This window comes from Alnus glutinosa, chromosome 12, assembly GCF_958979055.1.
Source record: "Alnus glutinosa chromosome 12, dhAlnGlut1.1, whole genome shotgun sequence".
Taxonomy (NCBI): domain Eukaryota; kingdom Viridiplantae; phylum Streptophyta; class Magnoliopsida; order Fagales; family Betulaceae; genus Alnus; species Alnus glutinosa.
This window is the reverse complement of record NC_084897.1, coordinates 13,426,491-13,443,560: the sequence shown is the minus strand read 5'-3', so window position 1 is coordinate 13,443,560 and position 17,070 is coordinate 13,426,491. Positions and strand designations below refer to the sequence as shown.

General features: G+C 44.8%; 25 non-coding genes and 7 pseudogenes across 25 annotated transcripts; all 32 read right to left on the bottom strand.

Annotated features, from left to right (window-relative positions):
• Positions 1-105: 105 nt before the first annotated feature.
• On the bottom strand, positions 106-226 carry LOC133852996 (5S ribosomal RNA). The gene has a single exon (XR_009896173.1). It is a non-coding gene; the product is annotated as a 5S ribosomal RNA (ribosomal RNA).
• A 358-nt stretch (positions 227-584) lies between these two features.
• On the bottom strand, positions 585-704 carry LOC133853017 (5S ribosomal RNA; annotated as a pseudogene).
• Positions 705-1,061: 357 nt separating this feature from the next.
• LOC133853005 (5S ribosomal RNA) lies at positions 1,062-1,181 on the bottom strand (annotated as a pseudogene).
• A 358-nt stretch (positions 1,182-1,539) lies between these two features.
• Positions 1,540-1,659, bottom strand: LOC133852944 (5S ribosomal RNA). The gene has a single exon (XR_009896124.1). It is a non-coding gene; the product is annotated as a 5S ribosomal RNA (ribosomal RNA).
• Positions 1,660-2,016: 357 nt separating this feature from the next.
• On the bottom strand, positions 2,017-2,129 carry LOC133853054 (5S ribosomal RNA; annotated as a pseudogene).
• A 2,540-nt stretch (positions 2,130-4,669) lies between these two features.
• LOC133853027 (5S ribosomal RNA) lies at positions 4,670-4,788 on the bottom strand (annotated as a pseudogene).
• A 359-nt stretch (positions 4,789-5,147) lies between these two features.
• On the bottom strand, positions 5,148-5,266 carry LOC133852979 (5S ribosomal RNA). Its single transcript, XR_009896157.1, has one exon. It is a non-coding gene; the product is annotated as a 5S ribosomal RNA (ribosomal RNA).
• Positions 5,267-5,624: 358 nt separating this feature from the next.
• On the bottom strand, positions 5,625-5,743 carry LOC133852958 (5S ribosomal RNA). The gene has a single exon (XR_009896137.1). It is a non-coding gene; the product is annotated as a 5S ribosomal RNA (ribosomal RNA).
• A 359-nt stretch (positions 5,744-6,102) lies between these two features.
• On the bottom strand, positions 6,103-6,221 carry LOC133852983 (5S ribosomal RNA). The gene has a single exon (XR_009896161.1). It is a non-coding gene; the product is annotated as a 5S ribosomal RNA (ribosomal RNA).
• Positions 6,222-6,581: 360 nt separating this feature from the next.
• On the bottom strand, positions 6,582-6,700 carry LOC133852893 (5S ribosomal RNA). Its single transcript, XR_009896075.1, has one exon. It is a non-coding gene; the product is annotated as a 5S ribosomal RNA (ribosomal RNA).
• Positions 6,701-7,059: 359 nt separating this feature from the next.
• On the bottom strand, positions 7,060-7,178 carry LOC133853009 (5S ribosomal RNA; annotated as a pseudogene).
• Positions 7,179-7,536: 358 nt separating this feature from the next.
• Positions 7,537-7,655, bottom strand: LOC133852974 (5S ribosomal RNA). Its single transcript, XR_009896152.1, has one exon. It is a non-coding gene; the product is annotated as a 5S ribosomal RNA (ribosomal RNA).
• Positions 7,656-8,014: 359 nt separating this feature from the next.
• On the bottom strand, positions 8,015-8,133 carry LOC133853037 (5S ribosomal RNA; annotated as a pseudogene).
• Positions 8,134-8,492: 359 nt separating this feature from the next.
• LOC133852799 (5S ribosomal RNA) lies at positions 8,493-8,611 on the bottom strand. The gene has a single exon (XR_009895985.1). It is a non-coding gene; the product is annotated as a 5S ribosomal RNA (ribosomal RNA).
• Positions 8,612-8,970: 359 nt separating this feature from the next.
• On the bottom strand, positions 8,971-9,089 carry LOC133852987 (5S ribosomal RNA). Its single transcript, XR_009896164.1, has one exon. It is a non-coding gene; the product is annotated as a 5S ribosomal RNA (ribosomal RNA).
• Positions 9,090-9,447: 358 nt separating this feature from the next.
• On the bottom strand, positions 9,448-9,566 carry LOC133852968 (5S ribosomal RNA). Its single transcript, XR_009896147.1, has one exon. It is a non-coding gene; the product is annotated as a 5S ribosomal RNA (ribosomal RNA).
• Positions 9,567-9,924: 358 nt separating this feature from the next.
• LOC133852953 (5S ribosomal RNA) lies at positions 9,925-10,043 on the bottom strand. The gene has a single exon (XR_009896133.1). It is a non-coding gene; the product is annotated as a 5S ribosomal RNA (ribosomal RNA).
• A 359-nt stretch (positions 10,044-10,402) lies between these two features.
• Positions 10,403-10,521, bottom strand: LOC133852949 (5S ribosomal RNA). The gene has a single exon (XR_009896129.1). It is a non-coding gene; the product is annotated as a 5S ribosomal RNA (ribosomal RNA).
• A 191-nt stretch (positions 10,522-10,712) lies between these two features.
• LOC133852946 (5S ribosomal RNA) lies at positions 10,713-10,831 on the bottom strand. The gene has a single exon (XR_009896126.1). It is a non-coding gene; the product is annotated as a 5S ribosomal RNA (ribosomal RNA).
• A 357-nt stretch (positions 10,832-11,188) lies between these two features.
• On the bottom strand, positions 11,189-11,307 carry LOC133853015 (5S ribosomal RNA; annotated as a pseudogene).
• Positions 11,308-11,664: 357 nt separating this feature from the next.
• LOC133853465 (5S ribosomal RNA) lies at positions 11,665-11,783 on the bottom strand. The gene has a single exon (XR_009896566.1). It is a non-coding gene; the product is annotated as a 5S ribosomal RNA (ribosomal RNA).
• A 329-nt stretch (positions 11,784-12,112) lies between these two features.
• Positions 12,113-12,231, bottom strand: LOC133852933 (5S ribosomal RNA). Its single transcript, XR_009896112.1, has one exon. It is a non-coding gene; the product is annotated as a 5S ribosomal RNA (ribosomal RNA).
• A 358-nt stretch (positions 12,232-12,589) lies between these two features.
• Positions 12,590-12,708, bottom strand: LOC133852895 (5S ribosomal RNA). The gene has a single exon (XR_009896077.1). It is a non-coding gene; the product is annotated as a 5S ribosomal RNA (ribosomal RNA).
• Positions 12,709-13,053: 345 nt separating this feature from the next.
• LOC133852992 (5S ribosomal RNA) lies at positions 13,054-13,172 on the bottom strand. Its single transcript, XR_009896169.1, has one exon. It is a non-coding gene; the product is annotated as a 5S ribosomal RNA (ribosomal RNA).
• Positions 13,173-13,530: 358 nt separating this feature from the next.
• On the bottom strand, positions 13,531-13,649 carry LOC133852967 (5S ribosomal RNA). The gene has a single exon (XR_009896146.1). It is a non-coding gene; the product is annotated as a 5S ribosomal RNA (ribosomal RNA).
• Positions 13,650-14,007: 358 nt separating this feature from the next.
• LOC133852957 (5S ribosomal RNA) lies at positions 14,008-14,126 on the bottom strand. Its single transcript, XR_009896136.1, has one exon. It is a non-coding gene; the product is annotated as a 5S ribosomal RNA (ribosomal RNA).
• Positions 14,127-14,455: 329 nt separating this feature from the next.
• LOC133852900 (5S ribosomal RNA) lies at positions 14,456-14,574 on the bottom strand. The gene has a single exon (XR_009896081.1). It is a non-coding gene; the product is annotated as a 5S ribosomal RNA (ribosomal RNA).
• Positions 14,575-14,934: 360 nt separating this feature from the next.
• LOC133852945 (5S ribosomal RNA) lies at positions 14,935-15,053 on the bottom strand. The gene has a single exon (XR_009896125.1). It is a non-coding gene; the product is annotated as a 5S ribosomal RNA (ribosomal RNA).
• A 358-nt stretch (positions 15,054-15,411) lies between these two features.
• On the bottom strand, positions 15,412-15,530 carry LOC133852796 (5S ribosomal RNA). The gene has a single exon (XR_009895982.1). It is a non-coding gene; the product is annotated as a 5S ribosomal RNA (ribosomal RNA).
• A 358-nt stretch (positions 15,531-15,888) lies between these two features.
• Positions 15,889-16,007, bottom strand: LOC133853527 (5S ribosomal RNA). Its single transcript, XR_009896629.1, has one exon. It is a non-coding gene; the product is annotated as a 5S ribosomal RNA (ribosomal RNA).
• Positions 16,008-16,365: 358 nt separating this feature from the next.
• Positions 16,366-16,484, bottom strand: LOC133853538 (5S ribosomal RNA). The gene has a single exon (XR_009896639.1). It is a non-coding gene; the product is annotated as a 5S ribosomal RNA (ribosomal RNA).
• Positions 16,485-16,842: 358 nt separating this feature from the next.
• On the bottom strand, positions 16,843-16,961 carry LOC133852939 (5S ribosomal RNA). The gene has a single exon (XR_009896119.1). It is a non-coding gene; the product is annotated as a 5S ribosomal RNA (ribosomal RNA).
• Between the last annotated feature and the right edge of the window lie 109 nt (positions 16,962-17,070).

The following is a 17,070-nucleotide window of genomic DNA, read 5'->3' as shown; positions in this document are numbered from 1 at the left end:
ATAGGTGGCCACCGCATGCGCGCCGGAAAGAGCCTTCCCCTCACCGGCATAAAAAATAAAATAATAATAAAAACGGCAAAAAAATAATTGAAAAAAGTAAAACGAGGGTTGCAACACGAGCACTTCCCAGGAGGTCACCCAATCCTAGTACTACTCTCGCCCCAGCACCGCTTAACTGCGGAGTTCTGTTGGGATCCGTTGCATTAGTGCTGGTATGATCGCACCCGTTAGTAGAATTACGCAAAAAACTTATAACCCTCACTCGTCTAACAGAACTGGCCCGCATAGTGATGGGATTCGGTGCTCAGACGTGTCCACGTGCCACTCAATAAATAAAATACAAAGTACAACGATTAAATACTATTGAATGAGCTGAAAACTCCTTAAAAACGCATTCAGTGTAGAGTACGGATGGAAACGGCGTGCCTGGAGATAAAAACGATGGATTTTGAGCCCGAAAATGTGCTCACCCAGCTCAGCTATGTGGCCACCTCGTGCACGACGAAAAGAGCCTTCCCGTCACCGGCACAAAAAACAAAATAATAATAATAACGGCAAAAAAATAATTGAAAAAAGTAAAACGAGGGGTGCAACACGAGGACTTCTTAGGAGGTCACCCATCCTAGTACTACTCTCGTCCAAACACCGCTTAGTTGTAGAGTTCTTATGGGATCCGGTGCATTAGAGCTGGTATGATCACACCCGTTAGTAGAGTTTCGCAAAAAACTTATAACCCTCACTCGTCTAACTGAACTGGCCCGCATAGAGATGGGATCCGGTGCTCAGACGTGTCCACGTGCCACCCAATAAATAAAACTCACAATACAACGATTAAATGCAATAGAATGAGCGAAAACTCCTTAAAAACGCTTTCAGTGTAGAGTACGGATGGAATCGGCATGCGTGGAGGTCAAAACGATGGATTTTGAGCCTGAAAATGTGCTCTCCCAGCTCCTCTAGGTGGAGACCGCGTGCGCGCCGGAAAGAGCCTTGCCGTCACCGGCGCAAAAAATAAAATAATAATAATAACGGCAAAAAAATAATTGAAAAAAGTAAAACGAGGGGTGCAACACGAGGATTTCCTAGGAGGTCACCCATCCTAGTACTACTCTCGTCCAAGCACTGCTTAGTTGCAGAGTTTTGATGGGATCCGGTGCATTAGTGATGGTATGATCGCACCCGTTAGTAGAGTTACGCAAAAAACTTATAACCCTCACTCGACTATCTGAACTGGCCCGCATAGTGATGGGATCCGGTGCTAAGACGTGTCCTCGTGCCACCCAATAAATAAAACACACAATACAACGATTAAATGCAATAGAATGAGCCGAAAACTCCTTAAAAACGCTTTCAGTGTAGAGTACGGATGGAAGCGGCATGCGTGGAGGTCAAAACGATGGATTTTGAGCCTGAAAATGTGCTCTCCCAGCTCCGCTAGGTGGAGACCTCTTGCGCGCCGGAAAGAGCCTTCCCCTCACCGGCGCAAAAAATAAAATAATAATAATAACGGCAAAAAAATAATTGAAAAAAGTAAAACGAGGGGTGCAACACGAGGACTTCCCAGGAGGTCACCCATCCTAGTACTACTCTCGCCCAAGCACCGCTTAGCTGCGGAGTTCTGATGGTATCCGGTGCGTTAGTGCTGGTATGATCGCACCCGTTAGTAGAGTTACGCAAAAAACTTATAACCCTCACTCGTCTAACTGAACTGGCCCGCATAGTGATGGGATCCGGTGCTCAGACGTGTCCACGTGCCACCCAATAAATAAAACACACAATACAACGATTAAATGCAATAGAAAGAGTCGAAAACTCCTTAAAAACGCTTTCAGTGTAGAGTACGGATGGAACGGCGTGCCGGGAGGTCAAAACGATGGATTTTGAGCCCAAAAATGTGCTCACCCAGCTCCAGTAGGTGGCCACCGCGTGCGCGCCGGAAAGAGCCTTCCCCTCACTGGCGCAAAAACTAAAATAATAATAATAACGGCAAAAAAATAATTGAAAAAAGTAAAACTAGGGGTGCAACACGAGGACTTCTCAGGAGGTCACCCATCCCAGTACTACTCTCGCCCAAGCACCGCTTAACTGCGGAGTTCTGATGGGATCCGGTTGTTGTGCAAATATCTACCTAAATAAATAGGCAAATACTTGTACGTTTTACTCGCAAGTGCACAAGATCAAAACAATAGTATAGCAGGCAAATACGAGATCATTCCCACGAGGATTGGTATAAATTGTATTTAAAGAGAAATTCCTAAAAGCGATATGTTGAATAAGACGAGATAAAAGATTGAATTAAAAATGCTATGAAGAAAAGGTAGGGCTTCGATATTCACCGCTAATCATACTCAAATAAGATTCACAATATGCACAATACTACAATCGTAACATGATGCTTAATGCTTACCAGCCACAAGGGAATGGTATCTTCTCCTAAAGCTATTGATTTCCCTAAACAACGAGTTAGGCATGGTATCTACTCTAACTCTTTTATTCCTTGAAGGATTTAGCGTGGTATCTACTAAGTTGTTCTTCAAGGAAGCATAAATCTATGGAAATCGGTAAACACACTCAGATTGGAATATGGTATCTATTCCAGTTGTCTTTATGTTGATTAATCCAAGAACCTGTGTCGGGGTTCTTTTGTTACTCTATTATGCCCAGGACTCGGTCATCCAAATTGACATAAATAACAAATCCATACCACATGCATATGATGGCCAAACATAAACATGCAAGGAATTCAAGAAACTAGAATTAATCAAGTTAAACATCAATATATAAATTGTAGCAAAGCAAATTGAAAAACTTAAAGAGACATGATTAGGGCTTCAATTGAGCTCTAAATAAAGTATTAGCTACAACTAATATAAAATAAAGTTATATACATACAGAAAATATATAAATAAAGAAAATAAAAATTAAAAAGAACCTCCTTCTTGATGTAGCTTTTAATTCTTCCTCAAAGCTTGTATGTCTTTTCTTCAAAGGCTAGAGGCCTATTTATAGGGATTAGAGAAGCTCTAGAAGCTCTAGAATTCCTATTACAATTCTAAGTAGGTCTTCTAGTCCAAATAGAGTAATTACAAGTCTTTTCCTTTTGTGAAATTTCTATCCAAGTAGGAAAAGGATTCCAAAATTCGTACAGATTTGTGGTCTTTTATTGCGGGGCAATTTTGACATGGAAAACATCCGAAATAGGAAAAACCTATTTCTAACATATTTGTTTCCTTTATTATTAGCTTTCCAACGCCATCAATTCTGTTGCAATCTGATGCTTGAACCAAAAGTTATGATTAAATTACTGAGACGTGCTCATTCTGGATTCTTTCCAAAGATAACGAATTTTTGCCAACTTCTCTTTACTTAAATTCAAAATTGATTTGGAGTTTGAATCTATCCAAAAGTGAGTTTGCTGACTTCATTATAATCTTGGAATTTGATCAGTTTTTCTTCTAAAACCTGTAAAATACAAGAAAACACAAAAACAACACAAAACATCAAATTATAACAAAACTAAGAGCTTAACATATGTAAATTAAGGGGCTTGAATGTATAACATTCAACACATACAACTAATATAAACTAAAATTATATACATACAAAAAATAAATAAATAAATAAAATAAAAACTAGGAAGAACCTCCTTCTTGATGGAACCTTTGATTCTTCCTCAAAGCTTGTGTGTCTTTCTTCAAAGGCTAGAGGCCTATTTATAGGGATTAGAGAAGCTCTAGAAGCTCTAGAATTCCTATTACAATTCTAAGTAGGTCTTCTAGTCCAAATAGAGTAATTACAAGTCTTTTCCTTTTGTGAAATTTCTATCCAAGTAGGAAAAGGATTCCAAAATTCGTACAGATTTGCGGTCTTTTATTGCAGGGCGATTTTGGCATGGAAAACATCCGAATTAGGAAAAACCTATTTCTGACATATTTGTTACCTTTATTATTAGCTTTCTAACGCCACTAATTTCGTTACAATCTGATGCATGAGCCGAAAGTTATGATTAAGTTACTGAGACGTGCTCATTCTGGATTCTTTCCAAAGATAACAAATTTTTGCCAACTTCTCTTTCCTTAAATTCAAAATTGATTTGGAGTTTAAATAAAAGTGAGTTTGCTGACTTCATTATAATCTTGGAATTTGATCGGTTTTTCTTCTAAAACCTGTAAAATACAAGAAAACACAAAAACAACACAAAACATCAAATTATAACAAAACTATGAGCTTAACATATGTAAATTAAGGGGCTTGAATGTATAACATTCAACACATATTACCGATGCATTAGTGCTGGAATGATCACACCCGTTAGTAGAGTTACGCAAAAAACTTATAACCCTCACTCGTCTAACTGAACTGGCCGGCATAGTGATGGGATCCAGTGCTCAGACGTGTCCACGTGCCACCAAATAAATAAAACACACAATACAACGATTAAATGCAACAGAATGAGCCGAAAACTCCTTAAAACCGCTTTCAGTGTAGAGTACGGATGGAAACGGTGTGCCTAGAGGTCAAAACGATGTATTTTGAGCCCGAAAATCTGCTCACCCAGCTCCGCTAGGTGGCCACCGCGTGGGCGTCGGAAAGAGCCTTCCCCTCACCAGCGCGAAAAATAAAATAATAATAATAACGGCAAAAATATAATTGAACAAAAGTAAAACGAGGGGTGCAACACGAGGACTTCCAAGGAGGTCACCCATCCCAGTATTACTCTCGCCCGAGCATGATTAACTGCGGTGTTCTGACAGGATCCTGTGCATTAGTGTAGGTATGATCGCACCCGTTAGTAGAGTTACGCAAAAAACTTATAACCCTCACTCATCAAACTGAACTGGACCGCATAGTGATGGGATCCGGCGCTCAGACGTGTCCACGTGCCACCCAATAAATAAAACACACAATACAACGATTAAATGCAATAGAATGAGCCGAAAACTCCTTAAAAACGCTTTAAGTGTAGAGTACGGATGGAAACGGCGTGCCTGGAGGTCAAAACGATGGATTTTGAGCCCGAAAATGTGCTCACCCAGCTCCGCTAGGTGGCCACCGTGTGCGCGCCAGAAAGAGCCTTCCCCTCACCGGCACAAAAAATAAAACAACAATAATAACGGCAAAAAAATAATTGAACAAAAGTAAAACAAGGGGTGCAACACGAGGACTTCCCAGGAGGTCACCAATCCTAGTACTACTCTCGTCCAAGCACGCTTAACCGCGGGGTTCTGATGGGATCCGTTGCATTAGTGCTGGAATGATCGCACCCGTTAGTAGAGTTACGCAAAAAACTTATAACCCTCACTCGTCTAACTGAACTAGCCCGCATAGTGATGGGATCCGGTGCTCAGACGTGTCCACGTATCACCCAATAAATAAAACACACAATACAACGATTAAATGCAAAAGAATGAGCCAAAAACTCCTTAAAAACGCTTTTAGTGTAGAATACGGATGGAAACGGTGTGCCTGGAGGTCGAAACGTTTGATTTTGAGCCCGAAAATGTGCTCACCCAGCTCCTCTAGGTGGCCACCGCGTGCGCGCCTGAAAGAATCTTCCCCTCACCTGCGCAAAAAATAAAATAATATAATAACGACAAAAAAATAACTGAACAAAAGTAAAACGAGGGGTGAAACACGAGGACTTCCCAGGAGGTCACCCATCCCAGTACTACTCTCGCCCGAGCACGCTTAATTGCGGAGTTCTGACAGGATCCGGTGCATTAGTGCCGGTATGATTGCACCCGTTAGTAGAGTTACGCAAAAAACTTATAACCCTCACTCGTCTAACTGAACTGGCCCGCATAGTGATGGTATCCGGTGCTCAGACGTGTCCACGTGCCACCCAATAAATAAAACACACAATACAACGATTAAATGCAATAGAATGAGCCGAAAACTCCTTCAAAACGCTTTCAGTGTAGAATACGGATGGAAACGGCGTGCCTGGAGGTCAAAACGAAGGATTTTGAGCCCGAAAATGTGCTCACCCAGCTCCGCTACGTGGCCACCGCGTACGCGCCGGAAAGAGCCTTCCACTCACCGGCGCAAAAAATAAAATAATAATAATAACGGCAAAAAAATAATTGAACAAAAGTAAAACGAGGGCTGCAACACGAGGACTTCCCAGGAGGTCACCCATCCTAGTAATACTCTCGCCCAAGCGCGCTTAACTATTGAGTTCTGATGGGATCCTATGCATTAGTGCTGGTATGATCGCACCCGTTACTAGAGTTACGCAAAAAACTTATAACCCTCACTCGTCAAACTGAACTGGCCCGCATAGTGATGGGATCCGGTGCTTAGACGTTTCAACGTACCACCCAATAAATAAAACACACAATACAACGATTAAATGCAATAGAATGAGCCGAAAACTCCTTAAAAACGCTTTTCAGTGTAGAGTACGGATGGAAACAGCGTGCCTGGAGGTTAAAACGATGGATTTTGAGCCCGAAAATGTGCTCACCCATCCCCGCTAGGTGGCCACCGCGTGCGCGCCGGAAAGAGCCTTCCCCTCTCCGGCGCAAAAAATAAAATAATAATAATAACGGCAAAAAAATAATTGAACAAAAGTAAAACGAGGGGTGCAACACGAGGACTTCTCAGGAGGTCACCCATCCTAGTACTACTCTCGCCCAAGCACGCTTAACTGCGAAGTTTTGATGGGATCCGGTGCATTAGTGCTGGTATGATCGCACCCGTTAGTAGAGTTACGCAAAAAACTTATAACCCTCACTCGTCAAACTGAACTGGACCGCATAGTGATGGGATCCGGCGCTCAGACGTGTCCACGTGCCACCCAATAAATAAAACACACAATACAACGATTAAATGCAATAGAATGAGCCGAAAACTCCTTAAAAACGCTTTAAGTGTAGAGTACGGATGGAAACGGCGTGCCTGGAAGTCAAAACGATGGATTTTGAGCCCGAAAATGTGCTCACCCAGCTCCGCTAGGTGGCCACCGTGTGCGCGCCAGAAAGAGCCTTCCCCTCACCAGCGCAAAAAATAAAACAACAATAATAACGGCAAAAAAATAATTGAACAAAAGTAAAACAAGGGGTGCAACACGAGGACTTCCCAGGAGGTCACCAATCCTAGTACTACTCTCGTCCAAGCACGCTTAAACGCGGGGTTCTGATCGGATCCGTTGCATTAGTGCTGGTATGATCGCACCCGTTAGTAGAGTTACACAAAAAACTTATAACCCTCACTCGTCTAACTGAACTGGCCCGCATAGTGATGGGATCCGGTACTCAGACGTGTCCACGTGCCACCCAATAAATGAAACACACAATACAACGATTAAATCCAATAAAAAGAGCTGAAAACTATTAAAAAACGCTTTCAGGGTAGAGTACAGATGGAAACGGCCTGCCTGAAGGTCAAAACGATGGATTTTGAGCCCGAACATAAGCTCACCCAACTCCGCTAGGTGGCCATCATGTGCGCGCCGGAAAGTGCCTTCCCCTCACCGGCGCAAAAAATAAAATAATAATAATAACGGCAAAAAAATAATTGAAAAAAGTAAAACGTAGGGTGCAACGCGAGTACTTCCCAGGAGGTCACCCATCCTAGTACTACTCTCACCCTAGCACGCTTAACTGCGTAGTTCTGATGGGATCCTGTGCATTAGTCCTGGTATGATCGCACCCGTTAGTAGAGTTACGCAAAAAACTTATAACCCTCACTCGTCTAACTGAACTGGACCGCATAGTGATGGGATCCGGTGCTCAGACGTGTCCACGTGCCACCTAATAAATAAAACACACAATACAACGATTAAATGCAAAAGAATGAACCGAAAACTCCTTAAAAACGCTTTCAGTGTAGAGTTCGGATGGAAACGGCGTGCCTGGAGGTCAAATCGATGGATTTTGAGCCCGAAAATGTGCTCACCCAGCTCCGCTAGGTGGCCACCGCGTGCGCACCGGAAAGAGCCATCCTCTCACCGGCGCAAAAAATAAAATAATAACAATAACGGCAAAAAAATAATTGAACAAAAGTAAAACGAGGGGTGCAACATGAGGACTTCCCTAGAGGTCACCCATCCTAGTACTTCTATTGCCCAAGCACGCTTAACCGCGGTGTTCTGAAGGGATCCATTGCATTAGTGCTGGTATGATCGCACTCGTTTGTAGAGTTACGCAAAAAACTTATAACCCTCACTCGTCTAACTGAACTGGCCCGCATAGAGATGGGATCTGGTGCTCAAACGTGTCCACGTGCCACCCAATAAATAAAACACACATTACAACGATTAAATGCAATAGAATGAGCCGAAAACTCCTAAAAAACGCTTTCAGTGTAGAGTACGGATGGAAACGGCGTGCCTGGAGGTCAAAACGATAGATTTTGAGCCCGAAAATGTGCTCACCCAGCTCCGCTAGGTGGCCACTGCGTGTGCCCCGGAAAGAGCCTTCCCGTCACCGGCGCAAAAAATAAAATAATAATAATAACGGCAAAAAAATAATTGAACAAAAGTAAAACGAGGGGTGCAACACGAGGACTTCCCAGGAGGTCACCCATCCTAGTACTACTCTCGCCCAAACACGCTTAACTACGGAGTTCTGATGGGATCCGGTGCATTAGTGCTGGTATGATCGCACCAGTTAGTAAAGTCACGCAAAAAACTTATAACCCTCACTCGTCTAACTGAACTGGCCCGCACAGTGATGGGATCCGGTGCTCAGACGTGTCCACGTGCCACCCAATAAATAAAACAAACAATACAACGATTAAATGCAATAGAATGAGCCGAAAACTCCTTAAAAACGCTTTCAGTGTAGAGTACGGATGGAAATTGTGTGCCTGGAAGTTAAAACGATGGATTTTGACCCCGAAAATGTGCTCACCGAGCCCCGCTAGGTTGCCACCGCCTGCGCGCCGGAAAGAACCTTCCCCTCACCGGCGCAAAAAATGAAACAACAATAATAATGGCAAAAAAATAATTGAACAAAAGTAAAACGACGGGTGCAACACGAGGACTTCCCAGGAGGTCACTTATCCTAGTACTACTCTCGCCCAACCACGCTTAACTGCGGAGTTCTGACGGGATCCGGTGCATTACTGCTGGTATGATCGCTCCCGTTAGTAAAGTTGCGAAAAAAACTTATAACCCTCTCTCGTCTAACTGAACTGGCCCGCATAGTGATGGGATCCGGTGCTTAGACGTGTCCACGTGCCACCCAATAAATAAAACACACAATACAACGATTAAATGCAATAGAATGATCCAAAAACTCCTTAAAAACATTTTAGTGTAGAATACGGATGGAAACGGCGTGCCTGGAGGTCAAAACGATGGATTTTGAGCCCGAAAATGTGCTCGCCCAGCTCCGCTAGGTGGCCACCGCGTGCGCGCCGGAAAGAGTCTTCCCCGCGCCGGCGCAAAAAATAAAATAATAATAATAACGGCAAAAAAATAATTGAACAAAAGTATAACGAGGGTTGCGACACGAGGACTTCCCAGGAGGTCAACCATCCTAGTACTACTCTCGCCCAAGCTCGCTTATCCGCGGAGTTCTGATGGGATCTGGTGCATTAGTACTGGTATGATCGCACCCGTTAGTAGAGTTACGCAAAAAACATATAACCCTCACTCGTCTAACTGAACTGGCCTACATAGTGATGGGATCCGGTGCTCAGACGTGTCCACGTGCCACCCAATAAATAAAACGCACAATACAACGATTAAATGCAATAGAATGAGCCGAAAACTCTTTAAAAACGCTTTCAGGATAGAGTACGGATGGAAACGGCGTGCGTGGAGGTCAAAACGATGGATTTTGAGCTGAAAATGTGCACACCCAGCTCCGCTAGGTGGCCATTGTGTGCACGCCGGAAAAAGCCTTCCCCTCACCGGGGAAAAAAATAAAATAATAATAATAACGACAAAAAAATAATTGAACAAAAGTAAAACGAGGGGTGCAACGCGAGGACTTCCCAGGAGGTCACCCATCCTAGTACTATTCTCGCCCAAGCACGCTTAACTGCGAAGTTCTGATGGTATCCGGTCCATTCGTGCTGGTATGATCGCACCCGTTAGTAGAGTTATGCAAAAAACTTATAACCCTCACTCGTCTAACTGAACTGGCCCGCATAATGATGGGATCTGGTGCTCAAACGTGTCCACTTGCCACCCAATAAATAAAACACACATTACAACGATTAAATGCAATAGAATGAGCCAAAAACTCCTAAAAAACGCTTTCAGTGTAGAGTACAAATGGAAACGACGTGCCTGGAGGTCAAAACAATGGATTTTGTGCCCGAAAATGAGCTCACCCAGCTCCTCTAGGTGGCCATCGCGTGCGCCCCGGAAAGAGCCTTCCCCTCACCGGCGCCAAAAATAAAATAATAATAATAACGGCAAAAAAATAATTGAAAAAAAGTGAAACGAGGGGTGCAACGCGAGGACTTCCCAAGAGGTCACCCATCCTAGTAATAATCTCGCCCAAGCTCGCTTAACTGCGGAGTTCTGATGGGATCTGGTGCATTAGTGCTGGTATGATCGCACCCGTTAGTGTAGAATACGGATGGAAACGGCGTGCCTGGAGGTCAAAACGATGGATTTTGAGCCCGAAAATGTGCTCACCCTGCTCCGCTAGGTGGCCACCGCGTGCGAGCCGGAAAGAGTCATCCCCGCGCCGGCGCAAAAAATAAAATAATAATAAAAACGGCAAAAAAATAATTGAAAAAAGTTTAAACGTAGGGTGCAACGCGAGTACTTCCCAGGAGGTCACCCATCCTAGTACTACTCTCGCCCTAGCACTCTTAACTGCGTAGTTCTGATGGGATCCTGTGCATTAGTGCTGGTATGATCGCACCCGTTAGTAGAGTTATGCAAAAAACTTATAACCCTACTCGTATAACTGAACTGGCCCGCATAGTGATGGGATCCGGTGCTCAGACGTGTCCACGTGCCACCCAATTAATAAAACACACAATACAACGATTAAATGCAATAGAATGAGCCGAAAACTCCTTAGAAACGCTTTCAGAGTAGAGTACGGATGGAAACGGCGTGCCTGCAGGTCAAAACGATGGATTTTGTGCCCGAAAATGTGCTCACCCTGCTCAGCTAGCTGGCCATCGCGTGCGCGCCGGAAAGAGCCTTCCCCTCACCAGCGCAAAAAATAAAATAATAATAATAACGGCAAAAAAATAATTGAAAAAAGTAAAACAAGGGGTGAAACACGAGGACTTCCCAGGAAGTCACCCATCCTAGTACTACTCTCGACCGAGCTCGCTTAACCGCAGTGTTCTGATGGGATCCGGTGCATTAGTGCTGGTATGATCGCACCTGTTATTAGAGTTACGTAAAAAACTTATAACCCTCTCTCGTCAAACTGAACTGGACCGCATAGTGATGGGATCCAAAGATCAGACATGTCCACGTGCCACCCAATAAATAAAACACACAATACAACGATTAAATGCAATAGAATGAGCCGAAAACTCCTTAAAAACGCTTTCAGTGTAGAGTACGCATGGAAACGGCGTGCCTGGAGGTCAAAACGATGGATTTTGTGCCCGAAAATGTGCTCACCCAGCTCCGCTAGGTGGCCATCGCGTGCGCGCCGGAAAGAGCCTTCCCCTCACCGGCGCAAAAAAAAAATAATATTAATAACGGCAAAAAAATAATTGAAAAAAGCAAAACGAGGGGTGCAACACGAGGACTTCCCAAGAGGTCACCCATCCTAGTACTACTCTCGCCCAAGCACGCTTAACTGCGGAGTTCTGATGGGATCCAGTGCATTAGTGCTGGTATGATCGCACCCGTTAGAAGAGTTACGCAAAAAACTTATAACCCTCACTCGTCTAACTGAACTGGCCCGCATAGTGGTGGGATTCGGTGCTAAGACGTGTCCAAGTTCCACACAATAAATAAAACACACAATACAACGATTAAATGCAATAGAATGAGCCGAAAACTCCTTAAAAACGCTTTCAGTGTACAGTACGGATGGAAACGGCGTGCCTGGAGGTCAAAACGATGGATTTTCAGCCCGAAAATGTGCTCACCCAGCTCCGCAAGGTGGCCATTGCGTGCGCGCCGGAAAAAGCTTTCCCCTCACCGGCAAAAAAATAATTGAAAAAAGTAAAACGAGGGGTGCAACACGAGGACTTCCCAGGAGGTCACCCATCCTAGTACTACTCTCGCCCAAGCACGTTTAACTGCGGGGTTCTGATGGGATCCGGGGCATTAGTGCTAGTATGATCGCACCCGTTAGTAGAGTCACGCAAAAAACTTATAACCCTCACTCGTCTAACTGAATTGCCCCGCATAGTGATGGGATCCGGTGCTCAGACGTGTCCACGTGCCACCTAATAAATAAAACACAAAATACAACGATTAAATGCAATAGAATGAGCCGAAAACTCCTTAAAAACGCTTTCAGTGTAGAGTACGGATGGAAACGGCGTGCCTGGAGGTCAAAACGATGGATTTTGAGCCCGAAAATGTGCTCACCCAGCTCCGCTAGGTGGCCATCGCGTGTGCGCCGGAAAACGCTTTCCCCTCACCAGCGCAAAAAATAAAATAACAATAATAACGGCAAAAAAATAATTGAAAAAAGTAAAACGAGTGGTGCGACACAAGGACTTCCCAGGAGGTCACCCATCCTAGTACTACTCTCGCCCAAGCACGCTTAACTGCTGAGTTCTGATGGGATCCGGTGCATTAGTGCTGGTATGATCGCACCCGTTAGTAGAGTTACGCAAAAAACTTATAACCCTCAATCGTCTAACTGAACTGGCCCGCATAGTGATGGGATCCGGTGCACAGACGTGTCCACGTGCCACCCAATAAATAAAACACACAATACAACGATTAAATACAATAGAATGAGCCGAAAACTCCTTAAAAACCCTTTTGGTGTAGAGCACGGATTGAAACGGAGTGCCTGGAGGTCAAAACGATGGATTTTGAGCCCGAAATGTGCTCACCCAGCTCCGCTAGGTGGCCATCGCGAGTGCGCCGGAAAGTGCTTTCCCCTCACCTGCGCAAAATAAATAAAATAATAATAATAACGGCACAAAAATAATTGAAAAAAGTGAAACGAGGACTTCCCAGGAGGTCACCCATCCTAGTACTTCTCTCGCCCAAGCACGCTTAACAGTGGAGTTCTGATGGGATCCGGTGCATTAATTCTGGTATGATCGCACCCGTTAGTAGAGTCACGCGAAAAACTTATTACCCTCACTCGTCTAACTCAACTGGACCGCATAGTGATGGGATCCGGTGCTCAGACGTGTCCACGTGCCACCCAATAAATAAAACACACAATACAACGATTAAATACAATAGAATGAGCCGAAAACTCCTTAAAAACCCTTTCAGTGTAGAGTACGGATGGAAACGGTGTGCATGGAGGTCAAAACGATGGGTTTTGAGCCCGAAAATGTGCTCACCCAGCTCCGCTAGGTGGCCATCGCGTGGGCGCCAGAAAACGCTTTCCCCTCACCAGCGCAAAAAATAAAATAACAATAATAACGGCAAAAAAATAATTGAAAAAAGAAAAACGAGTGGTGCAACACAAGGACTTCCCAGGAGGTCACCAATCCTAGTACTACTCTCGCCCAGGCACGCTTAACTACGGATTTCTGATGGGATCCAGTGCATTAATGCTGGTATGATCGCACCCGTTTGTAGAGTTACGCGAAAAACTTATAACCCTCACTCGTCTAACTCAACTGGCCCGCATAGTGATGGGATCCGGTGCTCAGACGTGTCCACGTGCCACCCAATAATTAAAACACACAATACAACGATTAAATGCAATAGAATTAGCTGAAAACTCCTTAAAAATGCTTTCAGTGTAGAGTACGGATGGAAACGGCGTGCCTGAAGGTCAAAACGATGGATTTTGAGCCCGAAAATGTGCTCACCAAGCTCCGCTAGGTGGCCATCGCGTGCGCGCTGGAAAGAGCCTTCCCCTCACCGGCGCAAAAAATAAAATAATAATAATAACGGCAAAAAAATAATTGATAAAAGTAAAACGAGGGATGCAACACGACGACTTCCCAGGAAGTCACCCATCTTATTACTACTCTCGCCCAAGCACGTTTAACTGCGGAGTTCTGATGGGATCCGGTGCATTAGTGCTGGTATGATCGCACCCGTTAGAAGAGTTACGCAAAAAACTTATAACCCTCACTCGTCTAACTGAACTGGCCTGCATAGTGATGGGATTCGGTACTCAGACGTGTCCAAGTTCCACCAAATAAATAAAACACACAATACAACGATTAAATGCAATAGAATGAGCCGAAAACTCCTTAAAAACGCTTTCAGTGTAGAGTACGGATGGAAACGGCGTGCCTGGAGGTCAAAACGATGGATTTTGAGCCCGAAAATGTGCTCACCCAGCTCCGCAAGGTGGCCATCGCGTGCGCGCCGGAAAAAGCTTTCCCCTCACCGGCAAAAAAATAATTGAAAAAAGTAAAACGAGGGGTGCAACACGAGGACTTCCCAGGAGGTCACCCATCCTATTACTACTCTCGCTCAAGCACGCTTAACTGCGGAGTTCTGATGGGATCCGGTGCATTAGTGCTGGTATGATCGCACCCGTTAGAAGAGTTACGCAAAAAACTTATAACCGTCACTCGTCTAACTGAACTGGCCTGCATAGTGATGGGATTCGGTACTCAGACGTGTCCAAGTTCCACCAAATAAATAAAACACACAATACAACGATTAAATGCAATAGAATGAGCCGAAAACTCCTTAAAAACGCTTTCAGTGTAGAGTACGGATGGAAACGGCGTGCCTGGAGGTCAAAACGATGGATTTTGGGCCTGAAAATGTGCTCACCCAGCTCCGAAAGGTGGCCATCGCGTGCGCGCCGGAAAGAGCTTTCCCCTCACCGGCGCAAAATAAATAAAATAATGATAATAACGGCAAAAAAATAATTGAAAAAAGTAAAACGAGGGGTGCAACACGAGGACTTCCCGGGAGGTCACCCATCTTAGTACTACTCTCGCCCAAGCACGCTTAACTGCAGAGTTCTGATAGGATTCGGTGCATTAGTGCTGGTATGATCGCACCCGTTAGTAGACTTACGCAAAAAACTTATAACCCTCACTCGTCTAACTGAACTGGCACGCATAGTGATGGGATCCGTTGCTCAGACGTGTCCATGTGCCACCCAATAAATAAAACACACAATACAACGATTAAATGCAATGGAATGAGCCGAAAACTCCTTAAAAACGCTTTCAGTGTAGAGTACGGATGGAAACGGCGTGCCTGAAGGTCAAAACGAAGGATTTTGAGCCCGAAAATGTGCTCACCCAGCTCCGCAACGTGGCCATCGCGTGCGCGCCGGAAAGAGCCTTCCCCTCACCGGAGCAAAAAATAAAATAATAATAATAACGGCAAAAAAATAATTTAAAAAAGTAAAACGAGGGGTGCAACACGAGGACTTCCCAGGAGGTCACCCATCCTAGTACTACTCTCACCCAGGCACGCTTAACTACGGAGTTCTGATGGGATCCGGTACATTAGTGCTGGTATGGTCGCACCCGTTAGTAGAGTCACGCAAAAAACTTATAACCCTCACTCGTCTAACTGAACTGGCCCGCACAGTGATGGGATCCGGTGCTCAGACATGTCCACGTGCCACCCAATAAATAAAACACACAATACAACGATTAAATGCAATAGAATGAGCCGAAAACTCCTTAAAAACGCTTTCAGTGTAGAGTACGCATGGAAACGGCGTGCCTGGAGGTCAAAACGAAGGATTTTGAGCCCTAAAATATGCTCACCCAGCTCCGCTAGGTGGCCATCGCGTGCGCGCCGGAAAGAACCTTCCCCTCACCAGCGCAAAAAATAAAATAATAATAATAACGGCAAAAAAATAATTGAAAAAAGTAAAACGAAGGGTGCAACACGAGGACTTCCCAGGAGGTCACCCATCCTAGTACTACTCTCGCCCAAGCACGCTTGACTGCGGAGTTCTGATGGGATCCGGTGCTTTAGTGCTGGTATGATCGCACCAGTTAGTAAAGTCACGCAAAAAACTTATAACCCTCACTCGTCTAACTGAACTGGCCCGCACAGTGATGGGATCCGGTGCTCAGACGTGTCCACGTGCCACCCAATAAATAAAACGCACAATACAACGATTAAATGCAATAGAATGAGCCGAAAACTCCTTAAAAACGCTTTCAGTGTTGAGTAGGCATGGAAACGGCGTGCCTGGAGGTCAAAACGATGGATTTTGAGCCCGAAAATGTGCTCACCCAGCTCCGCTAGGTGGCCATCGCGTGCGCGCCGGAAAGAGCCTTCCCCTCACCGGCGCAAAAAATAAAATAATAATAATAACGGCAAAAAAATAATTGAAAAGAGTAAAACGAGGGGTGCAATACGAGGACTTCCCAGGAGGTCACCCATCCTAGTATTACTCTCGCCCAAGCACGCTTAGCTGCGGAGTTCTGATGGGATCCGGTGCATTAGTGCTGGTATGATCGCACCCGTTATTAGAGTCACGCAAAAAACTTATAACCCTCACTCGTCTAACTGAACTGGCCCGCACAGTGATGGGATCCGGTGCTCAGACGTGTCCACGTGCCACCCAAAAAATAAAACGCACAATGCAACGATTAAATGCAATAGAATGAGCCGAAAACTCCTTAAAAACGCTTTCAGTGTAGAGTATGCAGCGAAACTGCGTGCCTGGAGGTCAAAACGAAGGATTTTGAGCCCGAAAATGTGCTCACCCAGCTCCGCTAGGTGGCCATCGCGTGCGCGCCGGAAAGAGCCTTCCCCTCACCGGCGCAAAAAATAAAATAATAATAATAACGGCAAAAAAATAATTTAAAAAAGTAAAACGAGGGGTGCAACACGAGGACTTCCAAGGAGGTCACCCATCCTAGTACTACTCTCGCACAAGCACGCTTAACTGCGGAGTTCTGATGGGATCCGGTGCATTAGTGTTGGTATGATCGCACCCGTTGGTAGAGTCACGCAAAAAACTTATAACCCTCACTCGTCTAACTGAACTGGCCCGCACAGTGATGGGATCCGGTGCTCAGACGTGTCCACGTGCCACCCAATAAATA